The 26,371-nt window shown below is 41.0% G+C and overlaps 1 long non-coding RNA gene across 1 annotated transcript; it reads right to left on the bottom strand.

The window, feature by feature from the left end:
* Window positions 1-2,746: 2,746 nt before the first annotated feature.
* LOC122495742 lies at window positions 2,747-21,681 on the bottom strand. Its single transcript, XR_006300551.1, has 4 exons — window positions 21,544-21,681; window positions 20,883-20,962; window positions 8,451-8,626; window positions 2,747-3,090 (listed from the first exon to the last, which is right to left on the bottom strand). It is a non-coding gene; the product is annotated as an uncharacterized LOC122495742 (long non-coding RNA).
* Window positions 21,682-26,371: the final 4,690 nt, after the last annotated feature.

Consider the following 26,371-nt stretch of genomic DNA (forward strand, 5'->3'; position numbering starts at 1 on the left):
TTTGGCTTCAAGTTGCTGATGCTGGACTGGCTCTGCTTCTTGAGTATTTGTTGTAGAACCTGGGTAAAGGGGAAACATCTACCCAGGTGAACCTATTTCTACTGGTGAAAAGTAAAACGCAAAAGAGGAAGAAAGCCCCACTGCACAAGCACATCTCAGGTCTTTGCTTGTATCAGGTCTACTAATATCTCATTCATCAAACTCAATGTCACGAGACTGGAAAGTACATAAGGTCTTTTGTAGGAGGCACTGCAAAGGCAAAGGGTATGGATACAGAAACGAGTGAAGAATTGGGGGCCAGTACCTCCTTCCTGCAGAGAGAGGAAAGGTCAATCACGCAAGTAGCTTAGACCTGAAAGACCCAGTACTAAGGTGTGGGTTGGTACCAGAATGGTTCATGCAGGTGTATTCTTGCTTGCTTTGGCTGAACTATGCTTGATTTCCCATGTGGGGCATAGAAATGACTTTGCCCCTTGATACTGCTTTAGAAGGGCAATGACCAAAGGCCAGCCATGAGCTAAGGATTCTTCTAGGCAAGAGTGGCATCTCTACCTTTCCTGTTCCTCCATATCCCCCCAAAGCAAAACTCTATCCACACCCTATATTTTTAATGTGAATTAATGATACAACAACCTACACAGTTATCCAGTTCAGAAACCTGAACTTCACCCTTGATTCCGTTTTCTTTATCCTTTCATCTCATTTAAGTCTCTTTGATCTACAACTGAAATGACATACTGCCCCGCTCTCTCTGCTACCTTTCTTTGAGATCTATCTTGCTTCTCACATGGATTACTACAGTGACCCTAACTGGTCTGCCTGCCACTGTCCCTCACCTCCCCAGTCCATCCACTACATTGCAGTCAATTTCCTTTGGAAAAAGCAAATTAGATTATGTCAAAACCTGCTTAAACAGAAGTCAAAGGAGAGTTTTTGTTTTGTTTTGTTTTGTTTTGAGAGACAAATCTCAAAATCTTTATCATGACATTTAAGAATCTCTGAAATCTTGCTCCCTTTCCAGATTCACCTCATCTCAAACCCCTGGTACGCCAGTCACACTGGGCCTCACATTTTATATACAGTCCACTCACTTCAATAAATTAATGCATTTTCCCCTGCTGTTCCATACACTTAGAATGTTCTTTCATGTGTCCTCTACCAGACCAAAATTTCTAATCATTATCTTCAAACATCACTGTCCTTTCAGAATTAATCATTCCCTCCTCCATGCTTCCATGGGCCCTTGTTCATCATGTTATCGTAGTGCAGGCCTCACATTAAGTGTGCATGTATTGATTGCTCACAGAAACCCTGGGAAGAAAGAAGAGCATCAATAACTCCTTCACAATGCAGAAAACTCTTCAGAAAGCACTTAGCCTGGAAGCTGTTCCTTCCCTTCCTGAGGTCCAGGGTGTTCTAGAGAATCCCTTCCACCACTAAATTTCAGTAGAGGCAAGGAATCTGCATGGATGTAACAGAGAGCAGGGCAGAGCAGGCATCAAAGGTTAGTGAGTATGCTATGGTCCAGCACTGCACCCGTATGTGCAATAGTACATTAGGAACAGTAATAGCTTGGGGAAGAGTGAGATACCTAGTGAAGACTTAAAACCTTGAGCACTGACAGAAAAAGAGAATGAAATTCTCTGTAATAATATATCAACCTTAGAATAAAAAAGGTAAGCAGATGGCCTAGCATGGGATCAGTCTGGGTCACCAAAAGGACTGAAAAGCAGACCTAGAAGCTGGAGATAAGCTGAAAAGGCTAGACCCCACCATGATGGCGCAATTCCTTTGGGTGACACTGTTAGCAGGACTGCCCACACTACACTTAAATTTTAGTTAGCTCTGTGTATTAGTTATGGCTCAGTTATTAAACTTTAATACTGTATATACATGTATATCAACATGCATATATTTACCTGTTAATATCTATGTAGTGTATTATAGCTAAGCTATTTTTAAGGTATGGATTCAATCAGGCTATTTGATCCTTTTCATTGCTTTTCATTAAGTCCTGGGTAGAAAACTCTGTTGAATTTTACCGAAGTCAGCATGGACCCAACTCTAAATTAAAATTAACAATCTAATGGTCAGAGCGCACAGACCAGACCAGACGCATCATTTCAGAACAGGGCGGCTGAACAATGTGTTTCCTTTTTGGGTGGGCCACCCATAATGAGACTTCCTAACAAGAGTATCTTAAAGTTCTTTATGGTTCTATTCAGTTGTGAGGGCTCCTAAACCAGACGTTATATTGTATTCACCGTGGAACACGGCACAGTAGGTTCTGGCACACAGGAGGTCCTCAGCCAGTGCTCACTGATCCGAACCCCACTGGGATCACGAGGATGCCACTGATGCACCATGGGCTGGACTGGCGGTGGACGTGCTTTCAGGAGGGGGAATGCTAGGCTCCTCCTTGAACGGGGACCTCAAGGTGTTCCTGTGTGGCTACACCCAGTAGATAGAGCATGTGATGGGGAGGGTGCCTTTGGCCGAGAGGTCATTACTTTCTCACAACACGCCTTAACACATTGGTAGTCTGCCCAGCTTCTAGGAGGATGAATAATGAAAAGGAAATGGTACATGCCCGAATCAGCAGTGTCCATGCACACAGAGTTGAATAAGGGGAAGCGACCTGGAATTTTTATTCTGGTTTTAGGTATTTTTTTCCCTTCTCGATCTTTAGTTAATCCGCCTCGCTTAGTAAATTTATGTGGCACAAGAATAGAAGTAAATCCAAGCATTTCTTTCCAGCACCAAATTCTCTTTGTATCAGAAAGCATACTTTTTTTTTTCACTATAGATAGCATTAATACAAGATTTATTTTCTGCCTTATGTAATGAATAATCTCAAAGTTACCATCTTGTTTTAGTTGAAGGCAACTGGAACTATCAAATGGGACTAAACTTGCATGGAATTAGCTGGGGAATCCACTGTATCCATTATTCCAGCTCAAACAGGTTCGCTCTGCAGCTCAGTAACCATAAAAAGACCCATTGATGGCAACCCCTTTCATTCCAGTGGCACTTTCCATGGCAATGATGACAACAACATGCAGTTGTTCGGGCCAACACAGAACAAAACACCTGCGGTAGAAGATAGCGTAAGATCGTATCAGTGTGAAAATTTGGCCGAATATCACTTGCTTGGATCCAAATGTCTTTCAGCCAACTTGCTTTAAGATGTTAATGCCATTTTCTATCGGTGCAAGGACAGAGTTGAGATTTCTTTTTGTGTTTCAGAGGTTTGTTGGAGGAACAAAAAAGGCTCCACGTGGGCCCAAGCCCTGGACATTCAGAAAGGGCTCTGTGTATACACCAGCATAAGAAAACTCTCATGCTTGGTATTTTTTTTTAAGGTAAAAGTAAATTAAAAACAAATACTACTACATTTACCAATTCCTATATTTCCCAGGATATCCAGATTTTGAATGTGTAATTCAATTTAATAAGCATTGATTGGGCCCTTGTTATGTACAAAGGCTCTATGCTAGACATTCATGGTAATACAGAGATAAAGTTACAACATACAAGAGGGAAGGCACATATACAAAATACTATCAAATATGACAAAATGCTGGGGGAAGACATGAAAAATGCTTTGCGATAGGGTTCTGAGTGACAAAGTGCCCGGGTGAAGGGAAGGAGCAAAGACTCGAACTGCCACTGGTCATCTGCTCTGTGCAGTCATTGATACAGGATATGAATAAATGACTCAATCAATGTTTTTTTTTGTCAGATAAACTATGAAGAATCAGCATGGTTTTTGAACTGCGGAAATGGGGAGAGGAGAACATTCCAGATGGAGGAAAAAATACAGGCAATGATGCAACAGCAAGAAAATTCACTGTACTACTGGGGGCAACCAAATGGTTTTGTATGATCTGAAGAGGTTTACAGAAAATAGGAGTGTCTAACGTACACGCAAGTCATGCCTTGTCAGGACTATAAAGCCAAGATGAGAAACATATTTAATTCAGGGATAGGATTCAAAATTGGGAAACTCTATGATTCAGATGGGGCTTCAGGAAGACGAATGTATACTTGTGGTGAAGCACATGGCTTTGGGCCAGAGAGACGAGAACTCCAGTATTAGTCCGTCCTGTTATAAACTGAATGGCCCTCTGCGTGCTACTTAATCTCTGTGAGCCTCAGAATTCTCATCAGTAAGTGGAGGTAATAAACCCACCTTACCGATTCCAGCTCCAGCATAATAGCTACCTCACGTGAGAGAAGGTGGGAGCGGCACTAGGGAACAGGTCACAAAGAAACTTTGGTTTTGCTGAAGCAAATGCCACAAACATTAGCACTGTCACTTCTAGGTGTTGAGAGTATTCACATCACTTTCAACTTTTCCGAATGTCTGAAATATTTTGTAAATAAAAAAATAAGCCCAACTTACAGCCATGGTTGGTGGATATGATGTTTATCAAGCGTGTGATAGAGGCCCTGGCACAGAGCAGGTTTTCATAGAGGAAAGCTGTTTCACTGTTGTTTTTACAATGTAGCAATGGGGGTGGTAGAATAGAAAACATGTGATAAAAGAGAAACAGAATAAAATCATAGGGCACGCAGGACTTCCACTGTGCCAAGACGGAATAACAGGGACTAGTTTTGCCTTCCCACTTAAAACAACTGAAAAAATAGACAAATTTATGAAACAAAGTTTTTCAAGACAGTGGACATCAGACAACGAAGGAAGGGCAGTATTCTCAGAAAGTTGGGAGACAAATGATTCTCCGTGATGGCCCCAGCTTACTGCTCGGAAAGGGCTTCCAGGCCTTGGAGTAGGAAAGGGAACTCAGGTAGACCCTAGTGGTTTCTCTGACTTGCGGAGACAAAGATGGGGCTACCAGGGGGCCAGTCTCCCAAGCATGCAGAGCTTGTGTGGGACAACAGATAAGAAGAGAGGGCTCCAGAGAGAGGATTCTGGGTCTGCAGAAGGTACCCGTGTGTATTCTGCTAAGCAATGGCAGTGCCTACATATAAGGAAGCACCCTGAGGCCTGGAAAAGAACCATCTGGAAGGATTAGAGGAAACAGCCCTTAAGATCTCCTCCCATGGGGCCAGGAAGATTGTGTGCTCACACCAGCAAGAATAGAAAATGTCGTAATTCATAAGGCATAAAGGAGAGTACTCAGAAGGGTTTTACTTCGCTAGCAGGGAAAAAATTAATCTTGGACTGAGTGCCGTTCTGGTTCTAACAAAGCTTTACAGCAAACTCCAAAAGAATCAAACCATTTCCAATCTCTGAGTAACTTAACTCTATTCCAGAACAAATGTCACAAATATTTATAGGAATATAAAAATATATAGAACCCAACAAGGTAAGACTTATTTAATGATTGATCTAAAAAAGATGAGTAATACCTGTACACTGAAAACCACACAATGTTGAAGTCAATTTAAGCACACCTGAAAAATGGAGAGATATTCTATGCCCAAGGATCTGAAGGCTTGGTATTTTAATACACCAATTTTCTCCAAGTTGATCTATATATTTAAAGCAGTCCCAGGCAAAAACCATAAAAGCTGTGTGGAAATACAAGGGACCCAGAATAGCCAATATGTGCTGCTGAAGAGAGCACGCCAATAAAACTTTCAAAACGAAGAACAAACATCACACTTCTCGATCTCAAGGCTCACCATAACGTTACAGTCATCAAGACCATGGCATAATGATATCGTTGTAGACAAACTGGTCAATGGTACAAAACAGAGTCCAGAAAACCAAAACAGACACACACATACATGGCCAACTGACAGCAAAAAAGTGGAGAAAGATTTTGATTAGTTTTCCAATAAATGGTGTGGAACAATTTGCTATCCACATGCAAAAGCAGAAAAAAAAGGAATTTCAATCTATACCTTGAGCCACATACAAAACTGACTGAAAATGAATCATAGACCTAAATGTAAAGCCTGTAACTGTACAACTTCCAGAAGGAAACATAGGAGAACATTTTTTTCACTTTAGGTAAGACGAAACATTTTTCAGATACACCAAAAGCATAATCTATTAAAAAAGTAAATTGGACTTCACCAAATTTTAAGCTTCTCTTCAAAAGACATTGTGATGAGAATGAAAAGACAAGGCACAGACTGGGAGGGAATATTTGCAGATGTATCTGGCCAAGGGCTTGCATCCAGGATGCATATGAAGAACACTTAAAATTCAATAACAATAAATGAGTATTATTTATTAATTTGTTTAATAAATTAGTACTTTAGGAAAAGATTTAAACAGACATTTCACAAAAGAACATAAATGGCAAATAATCACAGGAAAAGGTTAATGTCACTCTGAAAAGGGCAAAATAACCTTTAGGTTATTTCCGTGTGGGGGGGGGTAGGGTAGAAAGCAGACAGCGGTCACCTGGGGTGAGAAGGATGCTCACAGTTGGAAAGGTAAGCCACAGGCAACTTCTAAGGGTTATACCATGCTGATTTTCACTATCTAGTGTGTTTCATGGATATATACATATGTTAAAATCTATCAAAGTATACACTTGAGGTGCATTTTTTAAGGTGCATTTAGTTTCTCAACTGTACCCCAACAAAGGTGTTAGCATGGTTATAGGGAATGTGCTCTTACGACAGGAAAGAAAGAAATCAAAGATGAATTTCGACTTTGGGTGATTGATGAACATGTTGGTTCTGCAAAAAGAGGAGAGAGGAGAAACAGATCGGCCTAGGAAACAAGGGCTTTTCTTCACGTGAAGAGGAGGAGGAGGGGGAGGAGGAAGCAGAGGAGGAACCCCTCCCCCCATTCTTTGGTGTCTGTTATGGTCAGGAGACACTTCCTATGGCTTTTACCCCCTCCGTTTCCACTTATAATTATTATTTGAGGTAGAGGTCAATGGGGGCAATGTGAACCCTTCAAAGAGAAAATGTAATTTTGAAGCATGTCCTCTTATCCCTTCTCTGGATTTGGAAGGTCACGCCAGCCAGCTTCTGCTTTGGCTGTAACACAGCGCCATAAGGGAGGCCCAGCCACCCACACCACTGTCAAGGGTCACCCTAAGCAATAAAACTGTGTAGCTCAACACTGGTCCCTTGTCTCCAGCCTGAAGAAGGTCAGGCTGTCTTGTCTTGTCTTAAAAACCCCAGGCTGCTGTGCATTTTGTGATCTTCCATCTGGTTTTGGTTGATTTTCAGGCTCCTCTGACACCATAAGCTGGTTTTGCTTTTTGGTTTTTTTCTGTTAGCATGTGACTGCAGAGAGATCCAGAAGGATATGGCAGAAACAGCATGGGCTTTGAAGGAGACAGATCAGGGTTCAAGTCTGTGCTCTACCTCTTACATGCTGTAGGCAAATGTTTTAACTTCTCAGAGCCTACTTCTAGTTCTTCAGCTATAAGATACAAATAAAAATGCCTATTCTTTATGTTTGCATATGCATTAAAATTAGAGACTTTCCTTTGGTCTTTGTCTCATCTCCCTTCCTTCTTTCCTTTCCTTTCCTTCCTTCCTTCCTTCCTTCCTTCCTTCCTTCCTTCCTTCCTTCCACCTATATCTATCTACCTATCTATCTATCCTCTATCTATCTATCTATCTATCTATCTATCTATATCTATCACCTACCTACCTACCTACCTACCTATCTATCTATATCTATCATCTATCACCTAGGAGGATTTGAAGCACAGTGGTATTGTGGGTACACAGTAAATGTTAGCTGTTATGAGTATCCTCTTTCATGCTTTTAAATTTACTTACAATCTTTTAGACCAGTAATTCTCAAAATGTGCTCCCCAGATCAGAAGTACCCATATGACCTGGGAGTATGTTAAGAATGAAAATTATCCTGCTCAGACCTACTGGGTCAGAAACCCTGTGGGTGGGACCCAGTGATTTGTGTTTTACCAAGTTCTCCAGGTAATTCTGATGCACACTAGAGTATGAGAACCACTGTTCTAGATTATCGGGCTTGCTAAAGTAAATGGGTAATGAGGGAGGCTATTTCGTATGCTTTGTAATTCTCAGCTGTGTTTGAGGCAGCTATGGTTTTCCCTTATAGAACCAGCAACAGGCACCCTTACGGCACACACAATTCTTTATTATTTAGCCAGCACTGATTGAGTGCTTGTTTTATGCCAGGCATAGGTTTTAACCGAATGTTTTTAGTGCCCCTGCTCTTCTCTGATCATTTCATTTGCGTTACCTATACTTCCAAGCCAATTTCTGTGCTCTCAGAGGGCGGAAACACAGGGTCTCACACAGCATTTGCATATGCCATTGTGCCAAATGTATTATTGCCACCTGCGAAGTAACTGATAGGGGCTGAAAGACTTGTCTTCTTTCTCAGAATGGTAAAGTTCGGAAAAATGTTTTTTCCATTTTATTTTATGGTTTGAAACATGGTAATAAGTGAAGCAGTCCAGTCCATTTTTATCTTAAACCTTTTATCCTCTCCACCCTCCCCTAAATCCTTGTTTTCTGTTTACCTTTGGATTTGTCCTTGAAATACGTCCGCTTGTGTAGTATCTCAGCTTCTGGGTTTGTACGTTGGGTTTCTCAACTTCATCCGATTTCAGTTCCGTGCAATAAATAATAGCCATTTTAGCTAGAGTTTTAGCTATGAATAGCTTCTCTCCTCATAACTTCATCTTATATTTATTGCCTAAAATGATAGATTGAAAGTCATCACCTAGCAACTGGCACATTTTTCTCTTGTGGTCTAGTTACTTGTAATGATTGACTATTGCTACTGCTTCACTTGCTCGTCCTGGTCAAAAATGGATATAACGAGTCTATAAATAGAGGTCCATTTACATACTCTTAAGATTATCAGTGCGACTTACTGAAATGAGTTCATTTGTACAAAATACTTTGTCTATCAATTCATTTCTCACATTCTCAAAAGGAGTAGCCAATTCAAGCCTATCTAGGATTTTATACTTACAGTACTTTATTAGTTCTGTTATCTCAAACACCAGATCTCCTGTTGGAGACTGGCTTTTGTGTCTTTGTGAAGAAAGCAACTAAAAACTTAAAGGAAGAAAGAACACAAAATTTTTATATTGCTTCATGTTCACTTCTGGTATAGTGCTCTGTCACAAAAAATTAATGCTTTGTACTTTAAAAGAGTCTTTCATCCAAAAAACCTCAAAGAACTTTATAAATAAGTAAGCATGATTATTCACATTTACAGGTTGGGAATGATGCACAAAGCTGTTAAAAGCGCATTGTGCATCATTGCCAAACTCAAGAAAAAGCTCGTTTTAATTAAATGCATATAAAATTAGTTTGCTTGGTGTTTAAAAATATGTATACTAAGTTCCTCTAGGCTTCAACAGCCCATGGATACTAACAAAGTAATGATAATGGTAAGCCCAAATTCCTCTGGTTCTTCCCTCCTACAAAATTCAAGACCTTGTCTCCCTGCAAAGTCCCCTGTTTGTATCTGGGTGTCCCCAGGGGGCATTCCTTCTAGGCTCATGGATCATCCATCCCCGCTGGACCTCCTCTGCTTCACTGAGCATCAGTTTCCAATCATATGCTGTTTCCAATCATGTGCACTCATCCCCCATTGTCCTGGAGACATCCTCACAAAAAGTGCCCAACGCACAGTGCCCAGTGACCTGTAGTGGTGTGGGAGAAGGTCCTCTTCCCTTTGGGTCATGTTCTGATAGAGACAGTCTTCTGTCTTAAGCTCTAGTGTTTTGTAAGTGGCTTTTCTTTTCAAAAGTTCTCTCACTTTTTACTACTTTTTACTTTTCCCCATGGAGAGCTGGGCTCAGAGGTGTATGCTGATGACAAGTATCACGGTGGACTCAGAATTGGCATCTTCAGTGATCTTAACTGATGCTGAGGTTCTGTGCAAATTTGTGTTCAATAACTGAAACCCAAGGCCAAGCCAACTGGATCAGGCCAGTCCTAGAGGCTAGGGGCTGCTTTCCTTGCTCATGAGTCAGCCTCCCAGAGTACACACTGGGTGAATGTGGAGAGGCAGAGCATGGAATCTAGCATAGAGCCCCAACATCAGACAAGGACACTCTGTGATCAGGATGAATCAAGACAGCAAGTCCACTCTGTAATTACATGGGAAAACAGACAAAAACTGATTATTGTCTAAGCCATAAAAGTGGTCCACCATTTTAGTTGGGGGGGGGGGTGGGGAATGCTGTCAGGAAGTGGGAACAATTCTATGATTGGGAACCTGAATAAATCTTACCTAGAATTAGGGAGCAATGAGGGGATGCTAAAGCTGTAATTGGTCAATAAGTTGCTTTCCTTACTTAGCATTCAGCCCAGAGCAAAGCCTCTTTCTTCTTCAGCCTTTTCCAAAACTACTTACCAGCAGGCCAAACCCTAGAAACAAATCCTCTCTAACATCCCCTTAGTAAGACTCCCCAGTGTTCTCCATGGTGTGCATTCCTATTCACTTAATGAGCAATAAACCCAATTGTTCAACTACAGACGTGTTCCTGGAGGGCTTTGGCTGGAAAGTGCTGACATCCAAGTGGACACAACAATGGGCTCTGGGGTTTTGTTGTGCTTGACCAACGGAAAGAACCAGCAGAAGACAGGGGTAAGAGGAGAATGAGATCCAGGTATTTATTCCCCTCATTCTCCCTTGCACGACCCATGTCTTCTCTTCCTACATTCCAGTGACCACACAGGCTCCCCTGTGTTGTTAGCCCTGAGACATTACACCAGGTCTGGTTGTTTCTGTAACTTCTGACTACGCATTTGTATAGTCTATTAAAGGCTCTTTCACTCTCCAGCTTAAGAGTGCTGTCAATTTATTGTTGGGACCAAACTTTCTTACTGGATTCTCCATATTACACTCTTTTTTCTCTAGGATCTGTGTCCTCCTAAGACACATTTCAGTCCTCTTGCAAACAGACCTCTGGCTTGTTTGCTTCACCAGCTTGCCAGGCACATCCCCAGTAGGGCAGAATCATGCTTCCGTAAGTTTTCCCTTTTGTTGCCCTACCAAGCTTAATTAATAGGCTTAGGAAAGACCTTCAGAAATTATGAAATTTCAAGATCAGCTGACTAGCAAGTATTTCCTTTCCTCTTCTGTGTCAGAAAACTGCACACCCGTTGTGGAAATCAAAGCCCAGAAGAAAAAGAAGTAGGACTATGCAGGTATATGTATGCACAATAAACCCATTTTCACTCTAAAGAAAATACACGGAATATTAAGCAAACACATTAATGGCTCTAGCCATGGATTACTTAAGAGATCATCCTTAATTAATACATTGAAAATGTTAAGCATTTTAACACTCTTTTTTTTTTTTTTTTTTCTTTTAAAACTAGTTACTGATTGCTGAAAAGCCCAGAGAACACAGTGGACAAATTTCCTTTTGGGGAAACTACTCCACAAGGAAATGCAGATGTTGGCAAAGTATTTTAAGTTTTAGCACACTATTCATTCTCCTTGTGACTCAGTTTGGCTTTATTATTATTTTTCAAAAATGATATACTTTTTAAAAAACGATGTGATTTTGGAAAGCTTTCCTGTAGATGCAATTGTTTCAAAATTACATGTTGGGGCTACATTTCTTTGTTCCTGTGGGAATACATCTTCACTGGTATAATGTAAGTCAGTAAGAAAATAAGATTTGCTTAAAGGAAATTGTCTTATAGCCATGCTTCAGGAGCATGTGGAGTCCATCAGTCACAGCAGAATCCTGTGACCCTAGGGGCTCTTTCAGGGAGGCCTAAGGATAGTTCTAGAGAGTTTTTAGAGGAGGGAATATGTACTGTTCCTGAAACACTTTGGTTGTAATTAAAAAAAAAAAAAAAAAGAAGGACGGGCGTCAATATAGGAATTCCCTACTTCTATAGATTACCTTCAGGACCCAGATTTATTTTAAATAAACACATATGTTATGTAGTTTCAATAAACACACATATCATGGTGATGGAAAATTTTGCATGAATTTAAAGATTAAACATGGTACCTTCAAGGACACTTCCGGGTTGTAATTAGCTCTTTTGGGACTTTGCTCTCAGACCCTGGGGGAGCATTGAGATGGTTATTTCTACCATTAGGCAATACCTACAAGCTATACCCATTATACAGAGAGTGATCAGCTCATGTGAGATTTGGAAATACAGAAGTGACTCCCTAGCTGTGTGAGGCAAAAAGCCCACAAAACCCCTCTAAGCCTCAATTTCCTTATCTGGGGAAACACGTATGCACTGAATCTTCTTGGGAAGATTAAGTGCCATAGATACTCAAAGAGCTCTGCACAGTCCCAGGTCCAATATATGCTAGCTATTACTATTCTTATAATTATTGCAGACATAGTAGTTTAGTATTTGGACTTGAAAATTACTATCCCTTATAAAATATGGAAGGGGCTTAAGGTCATCTTTAACATGTCATATTCCATGGGCCAATGTGTACTTTGCAAATCCTCTTTTCTAGGAACATATCAGGTATTTCCCAAACAATAAAACAAACCAATTTAGTTAACTCTAACTTTTAGGGGAATATGTACAGCATGCTGATGAAAAAAAAATAAACCCAACCTCTACATTTCTGGTTAATTGATTTCGACACAGATGTCAAGACAATTCAATGGGAGAAAGTAATCTTTTCAGCAAATGGTTCTGAGATGACTAAACATCCACATGCAAGACAATGAAGCTGGACTCCTAACTCACACCGTATACAAAGATGAAGTAAAAACAGACCATAGACCTAGATGTAAGTGCTAAAACTATGAAAGTCTTTAAAAATAACATAGGATGGGGCGCCTGGGTGGCGCAGTCGGTTAAGCATCCGACTTCAGCCAGGTCACGATCTCACGGTCCGGGAGTTCGAGCCCTGCGTCAGGCTCTGGGCCGATGGCTCAGAGCCTGGAGCCTGTTTCCGATTCTGTGTCTCCCTCTCTCTCTGCCCCTCCCCCGTTCATGCTCTGTCTCTCTCTGTCCCAAAAATAAATTAAAAAAAAAAAATTAAAAAAAAAATAACATAGGAGTAAATCTTCACGACCTTTGGTTAGGCAACAGTTACTTGGATAGGACAGCTATCAAATAATAGAAAAAAAAGTATATATATATATTGGTCTCTGCCTCCTATTTTGGCACAGAGCTTCTAAAACTCTTGTAACTTCCTAAGCGATAAGAGCAGAAGGAGCATCTTTTGTTCAAATGTTTGATCTTTGACCCTGGTTCCTCACACAGAGCTCTCAAATCCCTTGGAATCTCCTGGGTGACAGGAGTCTCTTTTGTTCTAATGAGACAATATTTGAGGGGCTCCTGGATGAGGGCTGGTCAGCAGAAAAACCAAACCACAAGTACAAGACTGTAACTTCCAACCCCATCCCCTATCCTCTGGGAAGAGGAGAGGAGGCTGGGAATTGAATTAATGATCAACATGCCAGCGTAATGAAGCCTCTATAAAAATCCCAAACAGGGTTTGGAAAGTTGCCAGTTGGTGGACACATCCATACACCAGGAGGGTGACTCTCTAGCTCCACAGGACAGAAGCTCCTGCACTTGGTGTTCTCCCAGGCCTCTCTTTATGCGTCTCTTCATCTGGCTATTCACCTGTATCCTTTATCATGTTCTTTTATAATAAAGTGGCAAATGTAAGGACATATTTCTTTGAGTTCTGTATCTCTAGCCAATTAATTGAACCCAAGGAGGGGGTCATGGTAATCTCCAATTTATGGTCAGTCAGTCAGAAGCAAGGTAACAATGGGAACTTGTAACTGGTATCTGAAGAGAGAGCAGTCTTGTGGGACTGAGCCCTTAGCTTATGGGATGCTATCTCCAGGTAAACAGCGTCAGAATCGAGTTGAACCGCAGGACACCTGGCTGGCATCAGAGAATTGTTTCATGTGGAAACCGCACCCCCCCCAACACGTCTGGTGTCAGAAGTACTGAGTCTGGTAGTCGTATGAAGGTAAAGGAGAAAAACACAGGAGAAAAAGTAAGTTTTTCCAACTGAACAACAAAAGCACAAGTGACCAAAAAAAAAAAAAAAAAAAGATAAGTTAGACTACACCAAAATTTAAATTTTTTTTTTTTTTTCAACGTTTATTTTTATTTTTGGGATAGAGAGAGACAGAGCATGAACGGGGGAGGGGCAGAGAGAGAGGGAGACACAGAATCGGAAACAGGCTCCAGGCTCTGAGCCATCAGCCCAGAGCCTGACGCGGGGCTCGAACTCCTGGACCGCGAGATCGTGGCCTGGCTGAAGTCGGACGCTTAACCGACTGCGCCACCCAGGCGCCCCGACTACACCAAAATTTAAAACTTCTGTGCGGCAAATGACACCATCGAGAAAGTACAAAGGCAACAGATAGATAGAATGATAGTAAATATCTGCAAATCATATCTCCGATAAAGGACTTATATCTAAGATATAGAGATGCTTACAACTCAATGAAAAGACAACCAAATTTAAGAAGTGATTAGAGGATATGAATAGACATTTCCCCAAAGAAGATATACCATACGACTGACAGACACAGGAAAAGATGCTTAACATCGTTAGTTATTATGGAAATGCAAGTCAAAACCACGTTAAGATATCACTTCATGTTGATTAGGGTGGCTATCATCAAAAAATCACAATAACGAGTATTGACAAGGATGTGGGGAGATTGCAACTCTCACACATTGCAAAGGGGAATGTAAAAAGTTTCAGCCACTTTGGAAAATAGTCTGGCAGATCCTGAAAAAGTTAAACATATAGTTACCTACAATCTAGCAACCTCAGTCCTTGGTATATACCCAAGAGAAATGAAAGCCTATGTCCGCACAAAAACTTGCAGATGAATTCTTCTGACAGTGTTATTCTTATTAGTCAAAAGTGGAAACAACCCAAATACCTATCAACTGATGAAGGGACAAGCAAAATGTTGCATATTCATACAATGGAATGTTAGTCGAGAATAAAAAGGAATGAAGCACTGATAATGCTACAATACGGATGAACCTTTGAAACATTATGCTAAGCGAAAGAAGCCAGTTACAAAAGATCACACATCGTATAATTTCATACATACGAAGTGTCTAGAATAGGCGAATCTGTAGACTTAGAAAGTAGACTAACGGTTGCTGGGGACTGGAGGAAGGGGAGGGCTGGAGAGAATGGGGAGTGACTGCTAATGGGTACAGAGTTCTTTTCTTGGCCGATAAAAAAATGTTCTAAAATTAGATTGTAGATGAACAGCTCTGTGAATATACTTAAAAATATTGAATTGTGTACTTACAATGGGTGAATTATGGTATATATTAATTATATGTCAATAAGGTTGCTTTAGAAAAGAAAGGAAAAAGTCCCCAAACAGATCTTAAATATAGCCTTTATAGTCAGTTACCTCCACATAGGTTTCTAACATATAAAATACATATTTGATCATTGCACTGATTAAGCTTAACACTGTATTTTATAGCAAATTCTGCAAGCCTGTTTGAGCTAATTGGAGACCAATGGAAATTTGGATGGGAATGTAATTACCTGAGTTGAACCATGATCAAAAGGCATTCCAGTCTAACCAGAAGGCACTACTGGATTTTTAATAAGTGCCGGCTCCTAGGAGTCAGGCTTTCTGCTTCCGGAATAAGATAGAACAATGCTTTTAACTGCCCCCCCTTTCCTATCAGGCAAGTGGTACGGATTGACTTATGGTTAAGAGGGCAACCTTCTCAGCGAGCAGCACTATTCCTTGCAATGCTTAAAATTTCTTTTCAGTTTCTGCTTTCCATTCGAGTATTGATTGAGACAGGGCTCTGTGTAGCTTACAAGGTGTCAGGTGTTGTCACGGTGTGATGTTAGAGCTCTGAGGCCACTATTGTAATGGGTTGACTGTCTTTATGGAGGTGAAGTACAAAAGGGCAAGCTAGTGGATTAAGGAACTAAAGCACTTGCCTTCGAGGACCCAGGCTTAGCTCGAAACCAGTGCCCTTAGAACCTCCATCTCAATGACAAAATAAGTACTTGTCACTGTACATCACAAGGGTCTACCTTTTAGACAAGTGATCCCTGTTTTCTTTCATGTAATGAACTATTTGGGGATATATATATATGGAACTCATTTGGCAATTAGAAATGCTGCCTGTTAGTAACTGTAATATTTTTAGATGGTCTGATATATAGTGAAAAGCACAAATGTTCTGAGTCAGAAGAGCAGGGTTTGCATCTTAGCCAACTAAAAGTGTTCATTTTTTTAAAATAAAAAATAAAAAAATAATAAAAGTGTTGCACCTTGGGCAAATCATGTGGGCCCTTCTGTGTTTTGGTTCCCTCTGTCAACAGGCTAATAATTTTACCTATCTTGTAGGCTATACCTGAGTGTTCAATGGGGCAACATTGCTAATGTGCCTTTGTAAAGCCAAAAGGGCCCTCACAGCCATCTTTGTTGTATGTGGACCTGTGTGATGTTTCAGGGGACCGAAATCTCCCTGTTTGTGTAGCTCCATGAGGCTGAGTGTGCATACTCAGATCAGATTTGCTGATTTGCTGGTTGTTTTGGGAGTCCTTGGGTTGTTGGGGAGTTGGAGGTATTCAAGATACTCTCCCCTGACTCATCCTTAAGGAGGCCGGGGTCCAGCATGGGTCAAGGTATCTGGATGGGCCATTCACTCACTCATTTAACAATTATTAATTGAGTGCTACTCTGGTCTAGATACTTGGGATAAACTGGTTTATCAGACTGACAAACATCTGGTCCCAGAGGCTTACATTCTAGTGAAAGAAAAAGATCCAATAATCAATGACATAAATAAATACATAATTTCAAAGAACTCGAGGTGCAGAAAATACAGCAAAACAAAGGATAGAAAGTAGGAGTGGAGACCCCCCCTTTTTTTTTTTTGAACAATTTCAGATCTACGGAGAAGTTGAAATAACAATATACAATGAACACTCATTTTTCCACTGCCTAAATCCACATTATTATGCCACATTTGTCTTCTCTCCCTCTTCTAGGTGTGCAGGTCTTTATATGTTTGCATACACATGTGTTTGTTGTTGTTGAAACCTTTAAAGTAAGTTACAGATAGCATGAAACTTTACCTCTAAATAGTCCCAAGAATAAGACATTCACCTGTACAAACCACATTGCCATTATGACTCAAAAATTAATAATATAGGGGCACCTGAGTGCCTCAGTTGGCTAAGTGTCTGGCTCTATTTTGGCTCAGGTCATAATCTCAGTTTGTGAGTTTGAGCCCCACATCAGGCTCTGTGCTGACAGTCTCTCTGTCCCTCCCCTGTTTGTGTTCTCTCTCTCCCAAAATAAAAAAAAAAAAAAAGGCTTTAAAAAATGTTTATTTATTTATATAGAGAAAGAGAGAGCATGCGTGAGCAAGGGAGAGGGAGAGACAGAGAGAATCCCATGCAAGCTCTGCACTGTCAGCACAAAGCCTGACATGGGGCTCAAACTCACGAACCCATGAGATCATAACCGCAGCTGAAACCAAGATTTGGACACTTAACTGACGGAGCCACCCAGGCACCCTCTATATGATTTTTTTAAACATTAAGATTTTTTTACACATTTCTCATATTGGATTAGGATAATTAATGCTCACTGCCATAGCAGGCAAATCCTGAAATCTCAGCTTACACAATAAAATTTTATTTCTTGCACGTGTAAAATCTGATAAGATGGGGCATCTCTCCTTATAGCCTCACCATCTGGTATATGTAACCTCCCAAGTGGCCTTGGATGCCCGGAGGAGAAGGGTGGAAGAAGACACTGGCTGTTCCTTGCTTTTCCCCAGGGGGTTAGGGAGTGTCATCACTTCTGCTGACACTTCAAAGGTGCCAGCTGGTCTCATCACTGGGCCATGTAAGGGAGTACTTGGAGTAGCTGGAGAGGGTCAGTGGTCTCTCCCCAGATATTACATGTGAAAGTAGGAAACTCTCAATAATGGCGTCTTCAGGGCCATCTGAGGGGGTGGCCGTGGCACTAGGGGTAGAGTTTACAGTAGGAGAAGCAAAGAAGTTAGATGCGTTGTCTTCTCTTAGCACTCTCATCTGGAAAGCTTCCTTTTCTCTTTCCTCTTGGCCTCAAGTTTCCTCTTGAAACTTTTGAAGACCTGGGCCCCAGGTGAAAAGAGGCCTGATGTTACCTCTCCAGTCAAATTCTGGTTTAGCCCAGAGAGGCAGAGAGGGTGTTCAAGGTCCACAGTCTGGCTCTTGCAGATATGGGACTTGGTAGGTGTTTGGGATCAAAACAGTGGGCATTAATGAGGCAAGGATTTATCTAGATTATTCCTGATTAGTCCAGATGCCCTTGGATTCCTGCATCCAGCATCACAGCCTGTTGTTGTCACTAAAGACAGGAATTCAAATCATGTGAAGAGCTAAATTCAGAAACACAATCGCAGCTTCAAAGCACAAGGCTTTGGAGGTTTAGCCCGTATCTGGCAGCCTGAAGGAAGCTGGACCAGCTCTAGGCAGTCCGACAGACCAATCAGTCACCCCGCCACGCCCCTTCTCTGTGGCTCCTGAGGGGAAGGCAGAAGGCTGAACAGCCATTATAAGCCTGCTGAGTTCTAAATCCTTTCTCCTAGGATCACTTGAGGGTCTAGTATATCCATCTGTTTCTCATTCATGACTCTTAGGGGACTAGGCTGCCCAGAAATTCTGACTGCTCACATTTGCTTCTGTGGCACTCAAGGAACACGTGACTGAGGTACGGCAGGTAAGAGACAAAGGTTTGGAGTCATAGAGACCTAAATGGCAGAGATATTTAATACTCATAAATACCTATGTACATCCCACCAGCCTTTCCATCCCCCCAGTGATTCCCTAACCATCCTGCTGTGACCAATGGCTGTGAGTGTTTCATGCTTCTTTTTTTCCTCTGCTTTATGGGCCTGGAATCTAGGTCTTCCAGATGCTAGAATCTTCCCTGTTGGCCTGGGTCCTTGAGTACTGTGGGAGCAGAGCCTCCCCTAAACCTCAACCTGAGTGAGGCATGTAAGGTGAGTAAGGTGAGTTTTGAGGGTACTAAACCATTAAATTCGGGGTTTCATTTCTGGTTACCACAGCGTAACCTAACCAATTATGCCTAAGGTAGGATTTACAACCTCATCTAGTCTCTGCCATTTGATATTGTTGGCCCCCATGTTCTCATCTGTAAAGTGGGGATAATGATACCTCCTGCAGTGTCTGTCTGGTCATTTTGTCTGTCCTGCATCCATTGTGGCGGGGTGGGGGGGGGGTGGTAAATTCTCCTTCTCCTCTAACACCATGGGATTCTTGTGGTGGTGATTCTTGTCAATGTAGGGACTCACCTTCCCTCCCATGGGCCAGCCAATCAGAGAGCCACATCCTCATGGACATACTGACTGGACCAAGGGATTGTCAAGAGACCCCAAAATGGTTAATCGGAGTCTATTTTCTAGGCTGGCATGGATGTTTTAAGACCAAGTCTCTTTCCATGTAAACCTGGAGCTGTGAGATGCCATTTTTTCCCACTCAGACAAAAAAGCAGCACCTGTGGATACTGGGAGAGCCACAAGCTTCACCTAGCCCTGGACTTTTTGATACACCAACTCATAAATCTCTCTCTCTCTCTCTTTCTCTCCTTAAAGCAGTTTGAGTTGGGGTTCAGGCACCTGCAACAAAAAGTCTTGACCAATGCACCAACCTTGGAGAGTTATTGCAAAAATTAAACAAAAGAATTTATTAAAGTGCCTGACACATTACAAGCTGATGCTATTATGACTGAGGTTGGTTGCTAGGGGTTCTAGCTTATTCCTTATCCTCAATCCTTTAGGAAGGAGTTCATAAACTGAAACCACATGATTCTGCGCTCACAGGATTTTTTCCACTGGGCTGTATACATCCTTGCTGTGTCCTTTGTTGCCTTTGAGGGACATCCTAAGAAGCAGCTACTTGAAAACCTTTATTGCATATGCTATAGGGATATTGTCTACAGCTTTACTCAGGGTCCCATCTAGAAATATACATTAAGAAATCTTTCTCAGACTTATGTGGGAAGGAAAATTTGACTTCCCCCAAAGTGGTACTTCTCCAACTTTTTCACCCTCATCATCAGAAAAGACTGAACTCATACTTCCAGAGGCACAGCCCTCAGCACAGAGAGTATGATTTCTTCTGTTTATGTTAAAAATTCATGTGACTTTTGTATTCTCCACTAGACATCCATGTTTATTTTTATGGATGTTGTAAATCCTGCATCAGATCTTTGATTGCCTCAAGGTTGACATGAAATTTCTAATTTCTCTTCAATAATGATGGCCAGAGTATATAGACTGCAACCTACATCCTTGTCTCGATATCCTAATTGCTCTACAATTTCTCTGATCCTGATTGTAGTTTATTTATAACTTTCTATTTTATGGTATATTTTCTTGTGAATTGCTTCAACTACTTTGTGGAAGCAAATGGGTTATGAATAAATAAAAGCATTCATATAAACATAAAAAAAAGAATTGACAAGCTTGAAATGATACCATATGAGGACACAGGATGTGTACTTGGTTTCCTACTAATAGACATCTTACCCCCCAACCTCAGCTGAATTGAACAACACATTGAACCAAAAGAAGTGTTTAAAATTTTAACAGAAGCAGCATGAAAAAGGCACAGCTAATATTCTTGTTATCCACAGAAAATCAAAAGTCCTAATTTGAAGAGAATACATTAATACTGATTTTGGAAGACAGATGTTGGAATAGGCATTGGCATGAGTGGGTCTATTTGCTTCTTTTTTTTACCAAGGGCAATAATGAAAAATATTTTTGCTAACAGAAGTACTCATTACACTTTCAACTTCACACATTGGGACAGAAACTGGGCAATAGCAATACCTTTACTACATATATCCAGAACTGAGTTAGCTGGTCTTTTGGACATGCTTGGAAGCACTGAGAAGTTTGAAAATCCAAGATGAGGGCTATGGATCTAAGGCCCATGTACTTACCTGTCTCCCCTTCTGAACAACATTCTCTGAGTACAGCAGGAGTTCCTACAATGGGATGAGATTCAGAAGATCCTTGAACCCTTTGAAAATGAATGCAAAGATTTGTGTTGTGTACTTTTTTTTTTTTTTTATGATAGAGCATCCATAGCTCTCAGCAGATTTTTGAAAATACTTGTGATCTGGAGAGGTCAAGGACCAGTGATGATGTCAAGGCTAGTGGATTATCTAGCACAGTGCCTTGTGGGTAGTATGGGCTCAATAAATATGTGTGAAGCTGAGATTCTGTGCTTCCCAGTCATAAATAGCTAAGTGAGCTGCAGGACCAGGTCTGAGAATTTAATCCCTTTAAATTTTGATCTCTTCACTGCTCAATTAAAAGGGAGTAATAATACCTAACAGAATACAGTAAGAATTACATGAGGTAGAATAAAGAATGCCTGACCTATAGTGGGCACTCAGTCAAGGCAGCTACTGTTTTTGCTCTTGTCAGTTAAACTGCATTTCAGGCAGAATTATCACATACCTGTCAGGGCCGATTCTCATCATAACAATTTTTGTTGTTCAAAATAAAATAAAATAACTAAAAACCTAAACAGTTATTCGGATGATTTTGGAACGTAACAGAGACAAATACAAAGTAAAAACCAAGGCAGGAATTTACCTGCGTCGCCCAGGATTAGAGGGCAAATCGAGCTGACCTCAGGAGAATCGGGCCTTGTTTGAAACTCTTCCGATCTCTTCCACCTTCCCGCTTCCTTCTCGCTTCCTGCCTCCATCAACGACTACGTGCACACGCACGCAGGCACGTGCTAACGCACGCATAAACACGCACGCACACGCATACATGTGCACGCGCACGTGCACGGACTTTCGGAAATCTCTCCTGAAAGTTAGTGGCAATCTTTCGGAACCCGTCTTTAAAATGTAGTTGTGAACTCAGTCGCGAACTGCCCTAACTTAATTTCTCATAGGGTGTCATGAAAGGAAGAGTAACAAAGATGTCAAATTTGATACCGCTTATTCTTTGACTTCTTTTTCTCCTGGTTCCATATGTGCAAAAATAATTTTAAAGATTTTTTTTTTTTTTTTTTTTTGCTTAACCAATCAAAATCAATACCTTTTCGTGTTGGTGAAGTTGCCGACTGTGGGCTTGTGTGTTTGGCGCAGTTGCTCAACTTGTATTCCAAACTTGTTTCCTTTGAAAGTCTCGCATAATTCTGTGAGACAAAGCTATGTAAAATTAAAAGTCTTTTTTAAAAGTAGGCTTTTTTTTTTAATGTTTATTTATATTGAGAGAGAAAATGCACAAGTGGGGGAGGGGCAGAGGGAGACTCAGAGTCTGAAGCGGGCTCTGGGCTCTGAGCTGTCAGAGTCAGCCTTGGAGCTCGAACTCACCAGCCGAGAGACCATGACCTGAGCCAAAGTCAGATGCTTAACTGACTGAGCCACCCAGGCGCCCCCAAAATAGTTTTTTTTTTTAATTTTATTTTTAAGTAATCCCTACACCCATCGTGGGGCTGGAACTCACAACCCTGAGATAGAGAGTCGCAAGGTCCGCTGACTGAGCCAGCCAGGTGCCCCACTAAAAAATATTTTTCAATCTTAAGAAGGAAGGTAAGCTACAGTGGACTGAAGTGTCTAGATTTTTAAATGGATGCTTACTTCTTTTTAAAAGCAAAATTGGAGGTAAGATGGGGCAAAGTTGTAGTTGAGCTTAAAATTCTGTGGTGTAAGATATTGGAGTCCACCTATTCCAAACCCCTAATAGTCCAAAAAACAATATTAAAATCCAGTGGTATATGAGCCTTAGTCCAAGTAAGGCTACTGTTTTCCCCTCTCGCAGCCATGGATGATGGCAGGGCTAGAGTATGATAGGCTCACAGTGTTGCTGTATAATTATTTTTATTAATACACATTAGCAAGTTCGTTTTTAGCCCACTTTCTGGCTGCTCCATCACTCGCTGGAGAGCTCATTTTTTGCACCATTTATTTCTGAGGGCCTTTGCACTCACCTGGTTGAAATAACATATTGCTGTCAAGCTAATGATTGGCATGGACCCACATTTCCAAAAGTGCTTGTTCTGTGGGTTGTTAGTATTCTCTGGGGGAAACTGTTGGTGCTTGAATGCATTTGGAAAGTACCGCACTGAACAAAGCATATGATTATTTCCTGCAAGACTTCTCAGAGCCTTTAATATGCTAATGTGTTGCATGTGTCTCTAGGAGTGGGGTAAATAACATAAATCATGTTTTCAGAGCTTACTTGACTGTGTAACTTTCCATCTTTCTGCAATCCCAGCATCTGAGAATGAGTAGGGATTTCAGTTATCCTTCCAGAGATATTTGCATTTTAATAAGAGATTCTTAAAGAAGAAATTATATGTTGAGCTCCTTATTTCTCTTAGGAGGTACAATCTTTAAGGGCAGGAAAAAAAAGTCATTTATCTCTGAGTCATCAACAATTAGCCCCATACCATGCACAGTTCCTGGCACATAGGTTGAATAGCCTCTACGTTTGTTAAATGAATACACAGACTTACTTTCTGGAAGTAGAATTTGAGCCATCAAAGGCAACTGCATTAATCTTCCATTACCCTTAATTTTTAAAAAAATCTAGTCGACAGTTCTGGAGCAAGACTTATTTGTAAAAAAATGATAAAGAAAATTATGAAGAAAACATATTGTCACATTTTTTCCTCCCTTGCTCACTAAAAAAAAAATAATCTAATACTTACTAGCTTTTGTGAGGCAGAATCAGTGACTTTGGTAGAGAAAAGCAGAGCTGGAGAGGCAAAAGTGGGGAAATTGCATAGGCAAGGGCCGAGATTTAGAAGAGAAGTATCGAATAGAAGTAAAGAGGGTGTAGAGGGAGGACAGAACCAGAAAAGTCTGGTGGCAGGGACAGTTCTTGATTGGGAGTTGAGAGTGACAGAGGGAGAAGGATTTGGGGTGAGGAACAGAAGGGGCTGCCTTTGGATGGATAATGAGGGCGGCATGCATGGGAAGAAGGACTTTTGGGATATTGCCTGTGTAACACATACCCATATCAACACCCACACATTCCATTTTGGGCGTTTCATTAAGGACCAAGTAAAATCTGGAAAATTTTTTTAGATATATCAGTGTTCCCTCTTGGAATTGCCAGCAGAAACTGGGCAACAGGGGGTGCCTAATAATATTCAGATTCTACTACCAAAGGACAGATACAAGTGAGAAACAGGACCCCAGCAAGTTTTCCATTTCTCATGAGAATGGGGGCATGCTCATTTGTGAAAAAACCGCATGCAATTCTCATTATCCACTCCCACCTTACACCTCCCCAGTGCTATACCCAAACAAGAATGTGGTTGTCTTTCTTAAAGTTTATTTTTAGTTGATTTTTCAATATACGTACAAAATCAGGAAAGGTAACGGAAAGCTATTTTTCAGTGTACATTTTCCCAGATGCCATAAAAACAGATATGTGAAGGGGAATGTATTAATAACCCTTGTGATTTCATAATCACCGTAAGAAACCGCATCAGCCGGGGACAGCTTTCTCTGGTACAAAATACCTAGCACTGCAGTATACATTTACTAGGTCTCACTAGGTCTTACTAGGTTCTGAATAATCTTGGGTCAATAAATAATTTTGGTGGTCTCAGCTGAGCTGCTCATGACATGACTGTACTTGATCCCAATACGGCCACCATGTTTGCCCAGGCAAGTATGAGTTCCCAAAACACTGAGATAGCAGGGAAACTTTTCTTTGCCTGGCAAAATGGTAGGGGAATCTGTCTGTGCCTGGCTGGGACTACCTAAAGCTGCCGAGGTGATCTGCTACCTAAAGATTTCACCTACCTCAGAAAAGACACCTGACTTTAGTCTTTATTACTTTGAGTTAACGTGCTTATTGGAGCAGGGCTTGCTGGGCTCAGCAGGAAGAAGGAAAATAAGCTGAGAAGAACATGACACCAAGTTTAATTCACTTAACCCTAACCTCTGTTGAGCAACTATTAAGCACCATGATGTGGGGATACAAATACCAAGAAGATGAATACCCTACGTTATAAGAGAAAAAGAAAGAAGGAGAAGGGTAAAATGGGTTGGAAGAGAGAGACTGAGATGAGACTGAAAAGGGAAAGAGAAGGAGATAAGATAGAGAGGAAGGTAAGGCAGAGAAAAGAAGACAACTACATGGAAAGGGGGCAGTCAGTTAAAGGCAGAGGAATGACAGAGAAAAAGTTAGAAAATGATAGGAGAGACAAATAAACGAGGGGGAATGGTCAGAAATTATCCAAGAAAGGTCAATATGAAGAAAATGTTGGGGGCTCTAGTTTTACATCTTCTCAAGAATGGCAAAATGTTGCCCCATTTTCCATGTTCTTAATCGGTGTGAATTAAGAGTGGGAGAAAATTGTGCTTTTAGAGTTATAAGGTGCGTAGGCAGATTTAGAAGGTTTACACATTGAGTCAGTAAGCTAACTTAAAAGATTATCACGGGTTTTGCTTTTGGAAGACTTTTCTAGGCGGGGCAGAACCCAAAACTATATTCACAGTAAACATATAATAAAAAAGGCAATGGGTGTTTCCTTTCTTTTTCATGCAATTTATAAGTGCTTTTTCCTTTCTGGGAAAGAAGTGTTTCTCTAGTATAAGTTGAAGCAATTCATCATATTCAGTAATGTCATAGTGGCTATAAGTATTCATTAGGATGTCTCCTTGAGAAAAGAAAGGGTGAAAATGGTAGTTTAGAGCAGGTCAAATGGTCTGTTGTTTATATTTGGTGCATTGTATTATTCAGTGAAATATTTTTTTAATTTGAGAAAAAAAATGTTTGGCATCTTTTAAATACGTGGTTGAGAGTGGAGTGTATCTAGATGTTTTCTGAAATGCACAACTGGCTGTGCCACATGTTTGGGAGAACTAGTTTCTAACCCCAGATCTCCTGGGCAGGTGTTATTTGAAGGTCAGTATCTCTACTGATAAAATACAGGTAGCTTACTGTTGGCCACTACCTGTGACAGACGGAACTGCAGGTGCTGGGGAATGCCATCAATCATGCTATTATAAGCACTTAAGACTCTGTGGGGTGAAAGCAAATTGGTGGGCAAGATCTGTTGTCCCATCTCCTTCCATCTCTTTCCAGGATCTGGAGATGAAGAGAATTGCATCTTTTGCCCGGCTGTGCTCAACACTAAAGCCTTCACCAGTAATAGCAATCCTGCTGGTGGGATTTGTTGCTGGGGGAATTCTGTGTGCTGGGAGCTGGAGGGAGGCCACCAATCCATTTCACATACATTATTTCTCCAGGAAACACAGCATAATTGAGGACAATTTTCCACCATGAATTGCATCATTAGCTAACACAGGGAAAGTGAAATGCTGTTAACTTTTCTTTTCCTTCTGCAAAGCTGATGAGCTGAAGAAAACAGAAATAAAAAGTTTAATGCAATTTTTTTATAAGGATATATGTTGAAAATCAGAATCAAAACACTTTTACACGGTAA

This window comes from Prionailurus bengalensis, chromosome F2, assembly GCF_016509475.1.
Source record: "Prionailurus bengalensis isolate Pbe53 chromosome F2, Fcat_Pben_1.1_paternal_pri, whole genome shotgun sequence".
NCBI lineage: Eukaryota > Metazoa > Chordata > Mammalia > Carnivora > Felidae > Prionailurus > Prionailurus bengalensis.